The sequence below is a fragment of the Gracilinanus agilis genome, chromosome 2, assembly GCF_016433145.1.
Source record: "Gracilinanus agilis isolate LMUSP501 chromosome 2, AgileGrace, whole genome shotgun sequence".
In the NCBI taxonomy this organism is placed as follows: Eukaryota; Metazoa; Chordata; class Mammalia; order Didelphimorphia; family Didelphidae; genus Gracilinanus; species Gracilinanus agilis.
The window spans coordinates 219,847,723-219,858,774 of NC_058131.1; positions in this window are offsets into that span (position 1 = coordinate 219,847,723).

An 11,052-nucleotide genomic window follows, 5' to 3' on the forward strand; every position below is an offset into this window, starting at 1 on the left:
AACTATGAAACTTCACAAAATTAAATTAGCAAGTTTTGATAGTGCTCTCTCTGTCCCCTGAAGCAGGACTTTGTAATCAAAGGTTCTGCTTCCATAGTCAGGGTAGATGATTGTCTAAAGGGTATGATTTGAGGGGCATTGAAAGGTCAAATATGTCATCCCCACCTTTCTTTTTATGGTTTCTGAAATCCTCATAGGGGGAATATTTGGAATGAAGACATTGAAGGTCCCTATTAAATTACTAATGCAATCTGGGAGAAGTATTAAAACAAACTAGTCATTTGTTAATATGTTATTGACTAGATTATTTGCATTATCTCTGGCTTAGATTGCAGGATAAGGGGAGAAAACTTCAAGAACATGGGATGGCACCCAGCGAAATCAAGCCTAGATGGGGCCCATACCATAATGGCAGTCTCTGGGAACTCTGGGGAAGAAAGAGGGATTTGAGATCCTCATATGGTATATAAACAAAGGGGAAATTATTTTTGGATACAAGATGACCAGCTTCACTTACTTTTCCACATTGGCTATTGTTGAAGCCTGGTAAAAATTAAATTGATACTTTCTGTTTGGTCCACTTTGGATGATGGAAAAAAAATCCCTCTGGAAGCTCATTCTTATTTTGATGTTTATATGTCATGTTAGAATTGACTATCTTGAGTATCTGTTTTGTCTTTGCAAGTTTGGGATTTTGAAATTAGTGACAGAATTTCCCAGATGTGATGAGGTAGTTCAGACTCAACTTAGACCTTGCCATTTTGTTCATGCTTTTGGAATTGAGGCTTTGGATACTCATTTGACTAGATAGAGTATAAAAGTCTTCCAATTTTAGGAAGGGATTTCCTGGTCTAAAATGTCTCTGGCTTTAACTTATTATATTTGTTACCAATTTTCTGACTGTTTACTTGACTCTACCTTTTGATTTATACTGGCTTTCAATTTGGCCAAGTCAATAAGGAAACCCTGCGGGAGTACAAAGGAAGGCAAAAAAACATTAACTTCTCTCAAGGAGCTCATAGTCAAATGGGACAACAACAAGCAAACAACTTTTTACAAAGAAGATATATGAATGTGAGTTAATCATAGAGGGAAGGTATAAAGGCTAAAGGAAAGACTTCTTGCAGAAGATGGGATTATAGTTGAGATAGTAATTAATTAAAAAAACAGTAGATGAAAATAAGCATAGGAGAGAACCAGTGAACATTCTCAGAATCTGGAGATTGAGTGTTTTGTGTGAGGAACAGTGAAGAAGTCAGTGTCCTTGGATTTCTGAGCACATGGAGGGGAGTAGATATAAGATAAATGCAAAAGTAGGCAGCAGTCAGGTTATAAAGGACTTTTGAAGCCAAGCAGATTTTATTTTTGATTTTGGAGGCAATTGAGGGGTTAGTACAGTTGATTGAAAAGGGTGGCAACATGGTCAGATTAGAGTTTTCAGAAGGTCATTTTGATAGCTGAGTAGAAAATGTATTGTAATGAAGAAAGACATGAGACAGAGACACCAACAATCAAACCATAGATTATGCTATATTCCCTAGTTTCTGGCTATATTTATGGTACATGCCTACTGCTCTATCCTGACCTATAGACTTTTCATACATTTAAAGATATTTTATTCTCCCAATTGCATAAAATAACAATTTTCAACATATATCTTCTGAAATGATAAGATCCAAATTTTCTCCCCACTCTGTGATATGATGAGTAATTTGATCTGAGGTAAACATATAATACCATGTAAAACATACTTCTATATTAGTCACTATTGTAAGTATTTGGTTTTACTTACGTAAAACCAAACACCCAAAATAAAAACACAGATAAACTAAAGTGAAAAATAGTATGTTTTTTGTCAAATAGTATATTTTTGTTCCAAAAGTTCGGCTCTTTGGGTTTATCATACACTGTTTTGCTGATGTCACTTACCCCAAGTCTATTCCACTGATCCTCCCTTCTATCTCTTAGCCAGTACCATATTGTTTTGATGACCGCTGCTTTATAGTATAGCTTAATATCTGGTACTGCTAAGCCACCTTCATTCCCATTTTTTTATTATTTCCCTTGATATTCTTGATCTTTTGTTCTTCCAAATAAACTTTGTTATAGTTTTTTCTAATTCTGTAAAAAAAGCTTTTTGGCAGTTTGATAAGTATGGCACTAAATAAGTAAATTAATTTGGATAGAATGGACATTTTTATTATGTTACCTCATCCTACCCATGAGTAATCAATGTTTTTCCAACTGTTTAGATCAAGTTTTAATTGTTTGGAAAGTGTTTTGTAGTTGTGTTTATATAATTCCTGTGTTTGTTTTGGTAGATAGATTCCTAAGTATTTTATATTGTCTAGGGTGATTCTAAATGGTGTTTCTCTTTCTACCTCTTGCTGCTGTGATGTGTTGGAAATATATAGAAATGCTGATGATTTATGTGCATTTATTTTGTATCCTGCAACTTTGCTAATGTTGTTGATTATTTCTACTAGCTTTTTAGTTGATTCTCTAGGATTTTTTAAGTAGACCATCATATCATCTGCAAAGAGTAATAGCTTGATCTCTTCATTGCCTATTTTAATACCTTCAATTTTTTTCTTCTCTTATTGATACTGCTAGTGTTTCTAGTACAGTGTTAAATAATAGAGGAGATAATAGGCATCCTTGTTTCACACCTGATCTTATTGGAAAGGCTTCTAATTTATCCTCATTGCATTTGATGCTTGTTGATGGTTTAAGATATATACTTTTTATTAATTTTAGAAAAGGTCCTTCTATTCCTATACTTTCTAGTGTTTTCGATAGGAAAGGGTGTTGTATTTTGTCAAAGGCTTTTTCAGCATCTATTGAGATAATCATGTGGTTTTTGCTGGTTTGCTTGTTGATAGATGGTCAATTATGTGGATGATTTTCCTAATGTTGAACCATCCTTGCATTCCTAGTATAAATGCCATCTGATCATGATGAATAACCCTCTTGATCACTTGCTGTAGTCTTTTTGCTAATATTCTATTTAAGATTTTTGCATCTATGTTCATTAAGGAGATTGGTCTATAGTTTTCTTTCTGTTTTTGATCTACCTGGCTTTGGAATCAGTACCATATTTGTGTTGTAAAAGGAATTTGGTAAGACTCCTTCTTTGCTTATTATATCAATAATTTGTATAGTATTGGGATTAATTGTTCTTTGAATGTTTGATAGAATTCACTTGTGAATCCATCAGGCCCTGGCGATTTTTTCTTAGGGAGTTCTTTGATGGCCTGTTCAATTTCTTTTTTTCATCTTTGTACCAACTCCAACAGTTGTTTTTTTGGAGGTGGATACCATTCTTTGCCACATGTCATTCAGAATTGTCTCGGATCATTGTATTGCTGAGAATATAAAAATCTTTCACAGCTGATTGGCATACAATATTGCTGTTGCTGTGTACAGTGTTCTCTTTGTTCTGTTTATTTCACTCTGCATCAGTTCATGTAGGTCTTTTCAGCTTTTTCTGAAATAATCCTGCTCATCATTTCTTATAGCCCAATAGTATTCCCTCACCACCATACACCACAGTTTGTTCAGTCATTCTCCAATTGATAGATATCACCTCAATTTCCAGTTTTTTGCCACCACAAAGAGAGCTGTTATAATTTTTGTACAAGTAGGACCTTTTCTCATTTTTTTTTATCCCTTTGGGATATAGACCTGGTAGTAGTATTACAGGATCAATAGGTATCCACACTTTTATACCCCTTTGGGCATAGTTCCAAATTGCCCTTCTGAATAGTTGGATCACTTTTCTACACCAATCCATTATTTTCCCAATTTTGCCACATTCCCACCAACATTCATAATGTTCCTTTACTGTAATATTGGCCAATCTGATAGGTGTGAAGTGGTACCTTACAATTGTTTTAATTTGCATTTTTCTCACCAAGAGTGATTTAGAATATTTTTCCATATGATTATTGATAACTTTTTATTCTTCACCTGAAAATTGCTTTTTCATATCCTTTGATCCCCATTTATCAATTGGGTAATAACTTGTGTTCTTATACGTTTGTCTTAGTTCTCTCTATATTTGGGAGATGAAGCCTTTATCAGAGATATTTGCTATAAAAATTTTCTCCCGTAGTGTATTATTTCTCTTCGAATCTAGGTTATATTGGTTTTGTTTGTACAAAACCTTTTAAATGTAACATAATACAAATTCTTCATTTTACATCTTGTAATGTTCTCTATCTCTTGTTTGGTTATAAATTCTTCCCTTCTCCATAAATCTGACTGGTAAACTATTTGATGTTCCCCTAATTAGCTTATTTTATCACCTTTTATATCTAAATCACATATCTATTTTGACTTTCTCTTCACATAGGGTCCAAGCTAGTTTTTGCCATATTGTTTTACAGTTTTCCCAGCAGTTTTTGTTAAATAATGAGTTGTTATTCCAAAGGAAAGGGTTTTCTGAGTTTATCAAACACTAGGTTGCTAAGGTCAACCTCTTCATTTTGGATTCTGATAATTTGATTTTCTTCTTTCTTTTTTAAATCAAACTAACCAATACTTTATTTTGCTTTCCCCCCATGCAACCAACTCCTAATCTTATTTATTAGTTCAATGTTTCTCTTTTAGTTTTATTAATTTCTCCTTTGATTTTTAGGATTTTCATTTTAGTCTTTAATTGGAGATTTAAAATTTGTTCCTTTTCTAGTTTTTTTAGTTGAATTTCACATTTATTGATTTGCTTTTCCTCTATTTTATTCATGTGAACTTATAGAGATATAAATTTTCCCAAAGTACTGCTTTGGCTGTATCCCATAAATTTTGATATGTTTTTTCCTTATATAAAGAATGCTCTTTAATAAAATTATTGATTGACTCTATAATTTATTACTTGACTCACCCCATTTGCAGAATTAGATTATTTGGTTTCCAATTAATTTTTAATTTGTCTTTCCATGTACCCATTATTGATCATAATTTTTATTGCATTGTGATCTGAAAAAAGACACATTTATTATTTTTGATTGGCAGGACATTTAGTATTTGGGTAGGGGGACAGTTTGCTTTTCTCATGCTGGGGATCAGACTACACGTCTGACAATTTCTAAGTTATCGTTTCCCAGAGACATTGCAAAATGAGGTTCATTGGGCATTCCATAGCCTTGTTGGAATGGAAATCCCTAATCTTCTTATGTTGTTCCCACATTTCTATAACTTCTTTCTTATTTATTTTATTTATCTAGCTTTGAGAGGGGTAGTTGAGGTCTCCTAATACTGTAGTTTTACCATCTGTTTCCTCCTCTAATTCATTTAATTTTTCCTTTGAGAATTTGGATGCTATGCCATTTAATTCATGTATGTTTGGTATTGATATTACTTTATTGTCTGTAATGTCATTTAGCAAAATATAGTTTCCCTGTTTATCTTTTTTTATTATGTCTATTTTTCCTTTTATTTTATCTGAGATCATAATTCCTATCCCTGCATTTTTTTTACTTCAACTTAAATATAAAAAAAATTCTTCTTTAATCCCTTATTTTAACTCTGTTTGTGTCTATTTCAGGTTTTTTTAAATAATGTTTTGCTGATTTCTGGTATATAATCAATTCTGCTATGTACTTTCATGTCATAGGTGAGTTCATCTCATTCACTCTCATAATTATTATTACTAACTGTGCATTACCTTCTATTCAATTTTCCTCTGTTTATCCTTCTTTCTCTTGATCTTGTTTCTCTTCAAAAGTCTTTTTTTTCTCACCACTGCCTTTTTTATTTGACCTTGGGCAGTTTATAATTATTCTAAGCCCTGGGAGATTATATATCCTAGGACTCCCTACTACAACTTCCCCAACACCTCCCACTTCCTTTGTGGAAAGTGTCAGAGAAAGTATAAAGGAGAGAGTTTTGGCACCTTTTTGCTCTCTCAGATCCAGGGCTCTCTCGGATCCTGAACTCTCTCTACCTGGGAGGCCGAGGAGACCCTCTTTCCCTACCTAACCTTTCCCTTTCCTAATCTAAATGAAAACTAGCTATCCTATAAACCTAAGTAGTCTTTTGATCTTTTATTTGAGCCCTGAAGGGCTCTGTTCAATTTCCCCCTCTTGGGTCTGGGGACCGCTATCTTCCTTTCCCTTCCTCTACCTTCTTCTTTCCTATCTTCCATTCATCCTTCCTCCTACCTTCCTCCCTTTACTCTCACATTTATTTGGCAACCAGATTGTACCTGAACCTACCTACCTGCCTGCCTTACTGCCTAATGGTAAGTAAAACATTTTTCCCACCCAAAACTCAGCCTAGCAGGGGTCCTTTCCCCTACTAAACCCCTGCCAGGCTCCTCTGCCTCAGCAGGCATTCTAGATCTAAATTCCTCCCCCACCCCAGCCCAGGCCTTTCAAAAACACCCAGCAGGGATCCCAAAAAAGAAACAAACAAAAAACCCTGGTCCCTCTCTGACTACCACCCACCCCAGCCTAATTCTAAAAACTCTCTAATGCGCCCTGCCTTACCTATCTGGCTCCAATATCTCCCTATGGAGAGATTTTGCCTTTTTTAAAAGGCAACACTAAAAACCCCAAATAAATAAAACTCCACCTACCTTGATTTTCAGCTGGGATGGCTTCCATTACACTCCCTTTGTCCATTTTGGCTTTAACTCCCCCCTTCCTACCCCCAGAAGCACTAGTCCCACCCCTAATTCTCCTTCCCCTGTGTTACTGCAGCACTGAGCACTCAGTGTGTTTCCCACCTCTTTTTTTTTCTGCTAAGCTGCAGTGCTGCCTTTCTGCCACTAGAGGGGAGCACCAATAATACATAATATATAGCAAAACCAGCCAACCAACCAACCAAATAAATAAATAAATAAATGCTTTTTTTTTTTGCAGCTGAAACTAAATACATAAACATACCAAAGAAAGAAAGAAAGAAAGAAAGAAAGAATTTGAGCTAGCTAAATAAATCAATAAATGAATAGAAACCTCTCAATATGATCATTTCTATACAAGAAAACCTTTTGGCTTTTGCCAAATTGCAAACCTTTACAGTTTCCAAATACATCCTCCTTTTGATGCTGTTCGGAAATTTTCTTTTGAAAATTTCCAATAACATGCAGAAGGCTACAAATAGGAAACTGCAGGAGTAGACCAAAGCAGCAGTAGAAATCCAGTTGGACATTTTAAAATACTCTATGCACAATGCACTGAAAAAGGAGCATCCAATTCAAAGATCTGATTCAAAATTTCGGGAGTATCCAATTAAAAAATGTGATTCCAAATTTTGCAAGGCTCTTCCCGAAATACTCAGAGAGGAAAGTCCTATTTCTCCTATTTCTTCTGAAATAGAGGAGATGGATATGAAGAAACTCCTGTCTCATCTTGTACATCTCTTGGTCAACCCTCCCTTCCCTCCTCCTTCTCCTTACACTCTTATCCCTTCTCCCAACCCACAACCAACCCCAACCGAGACCATATCAATTCCTTCCCATATCATGGTAAGCATGCAAACATCTCAAAAGACCTGTTCTGCCATGGTAAACACCAAAACAACTAAAAAGAAACCAAAACCATGCTATGATTCTGATTCTTGTGATGGCCTTTTCCCTCTAAGGGAAGTGCCCACATTAGACCAATCTGGGGAAGTGATAAATTTAATACACACTACTATGTTAACTCCTCAAGATATTAAAGAATTTAAAAAAGATTTTCCAAATTATAATGACGAACCCATAGCTGTAATGAAAAAGATGGAGGACAATTTTTTTCCAATAGAATTCTTCCTATAAGGATGTGGAAAAATTATTCTAGATCTTTCTGACAGAGAGAGAAAGAAACAAAATCATCTCTCATGTAAATAAGGCCTGAGGTCGAAATGGAGTACACTGGCCACATGAGGATCCTCACTGGAATTACAATGATCTGGAGGAATATTTGCAGTTAAATAATGCTAGGGTTGTAATATTAAAAGCAATGAAAGAATGTGCAGAATGTCCAGACAACTGGACCAAATTTGATTGTGTATTGCAAAATGATGACGAAACTCCCTCTCACTTTATGGACAGGCTTATTGAATTGGGAGCTTGATATTTGGACTTGGATTTATCGACAGAGCAAGGCATAAGACAAATAAGGCGACAATTTGTAAAAAATTCTAGCAGAGTGGCTTAGGATTACTTTAAGATGCATTGTCACAAATGGCCAGAAATGGATTTGGACGAATTAAGGAACATAGCTTTATATGTCACTAAAGCACATGAAGAAACAAAGGTACAAACTAATGATCTATTGGATACCATACAAAAAGAACTGAAATCATTACATAATAAACTAGAAAAGCAGGAAAGAGGGCATGATGATACTACACCAATACCACTTGCTCCTCTCTGAGAGTCTAATTATCTCTCTCTGACCTGCCACTTCTGTAACAAGAAGGGCCACTTAATGATGAATTGCAGGAATCTGTTATAGGCAATTAGGAATAATAATAATGACTACAACAATTTCAGGAACAGTAATAACAATAATAATAACTACAGAAACAATACTAATTTCAGAAACAATAACTATCGGAACAATAACTCTAGGAATCTCAATTTCAGGACTGATAACCAGGTAGATAACTCAAGCAGTATCTTCTAAGTGGAGCTTGTCCATGAACGACTCAGGGTGCTACTGCTCCTCCACGTGGGACAGAAGGAGGTGCCCCTTAAACTCTATTGCTTTTATTGTTTTCTTGCTATTAACCCTTTTCAGTTTTTGTCTCCCTCAAAATAGAAAAGAAGAAAAAGCACATTTTAAATACAGTGCCTGTCTACTCCCTTACTTTATTTGTGCCATCCGGTATTTGACATGTGCCTTTGTATTGATAATTTGGAAAACTTGTATTTTGTGCATTTGGAAGATTTATACATATATTCCCTTGAAGAAAACCTACATTAGGAGACTTCTATTGAATTTGACTTGAAATGCATTTTGTGCTTTTTGTGAAACTTTTTTATTTTCTTCAATCCATTATTGCTTTTATTTGTTTTACCTCATTTGTACTCACACTGTGGATCATGGCAAAGCTAAGAGGAAATGCATCAAAATTCTTGGTTAGGAACTTTTATATTCTACCCCTCTTTAAGTGACATGAATTGCAACATACAAATACATATATACTTTTTTCTTATTGTCACTGATTATAGGAGATATATATTTTGAATCTTTAGCACATTTTTTAAAATTGCATGTGCAGTTTTTGTATTTGAAGCACATGTTATCTAAATTGAAAGAGTTTTTGATTATTAGATTAGTGTAGTATATCCATTTGTTCTAACTGAAACTTCCTGCCCAAAAAGCCTTAGACTACTGAAACTGACATTGGTATTTAACTAATATGGGACTTTGCACATATGTCTGATTTGAAGAAATGGCATTAACAAAGGAACACAGATTTCATCTATACAGTGCCAAAGAAGCACAGATACCTACACAGTGCCAAAGAAGCATGTCCTTAACCTGACTGATACCAAATGAGCACACAGGTCAAATAGAGAAAGTAATCCTACTAGGATTGCTGAGACTTCTATGCCAATAAAAAGGACTTGAACCTAGTGTGAGAATCGAGGTTGTGACACTTAATATACTTTAAGATGTAGGACTCCTTGAACTACAGTTCTTGTGAAAATTTATATCAAGTACCTAATAATTGATTGTTCTGGCTCCATATTCTATCCCTGAGAAGAAATGATGAAAGAAGAAAAGAAGAAACAACATAATACCAGACAAATAAATAAAAATCTAGTCCCTTTTTTCTAAATTTCTTACTATGGTGGTTGACTATGGTCCTGGCTACTAAGTGGGTAATTGCACGTTGTCAGACATGGATTACTTTAATTGGACATTATTCAAAGACCTATTTTGATTGTGATTTTTTTTCTTATTTAGAATTTTTTTTCATAAACATTTTTAGAATTGGATGTTTAGAATTTTCATCCAATAGTTATTTGGGTTTTTGTGCTAATTTTTCTGATGAATTTGATTGGCAATGATCCATATGCCTCTTGCCTCAGCCATATATCCCTCTGTGATTTCAATGTTTCTTTCTATTCTCCTTGGGTAGGAATGTGTTTTTATTTCCTATGGAGAGTTTAAGTTATTTTAGTAAAAGAGATTTACTACTTCCTGGAATCCAAATGGAGGTGTGCGTAAAGACCACATGGAGAACAAATACTGATCTGGGAGCCCAAGAGAGCAACTGGATGTGCAAAATTTTGAACTTTGGGGGGTTTTAAATTTATTTGTCTGGTTTTAAAATTAATTTGTCTTGCTAAAATCCACTTGTTTTGTTAAATTAATCTGTTTTGTGTAAATGCATTTGTTTTATGTGTATATATATATATATATATATATATATATATATATATATATTGTTGTGAAAGAAGGAGACTGCCCCCTGAATTTTTTTTTTTACATTTCTAAACCCTTAACTTCTGTGTATTGGCTCCTAGGTGGAAGAGTGGTAAGGGTGAACAATGGGGGTCAAGTGACTTGCCCAGGGTCACACAGCTGGGAAGTGTCTGAGGCCAGATTTGAACCTAGGACCTCCTGTCTCTAGGCCTGGCTCTCAATCCACTGAGCTACCCAGCTGCCCCCCCCCATGAATTTTTTTGTAAAAGAAGTGCCAAGTATTTGATCCCCTTATATTGTAAAAAATTGTTACCATTCTCCCCTTGTGTTTATGTATATACCATATATTTTATTGTAATTATAAATTTATTTATGTTTGTTATGATCCATTGGGGAGACTGGTCTCCCAAAGGATCACAGTGGGGAATGTGTAGGTTATAATTATTCTAAGCCCTGGGAGATTACATCTCCCAGAACTCCCTGCTACAACTTCCCCTTACACCTCCCACTTCCTTTGTGGGAGGTGTCAGAGAAAGTATAAAGGAGAGAGTTTTGGCACCTTTTTGCTCTCTCAGATCCTGGGATCTTTCTCTACCCTGGAGACTCTCTTGACTCTCTCAGGTCTCTTGATTCTCTCTACCCTCACCCTGCAGCACTCTCTGGACACTCTCTCAAGCCTGGAGGCTCT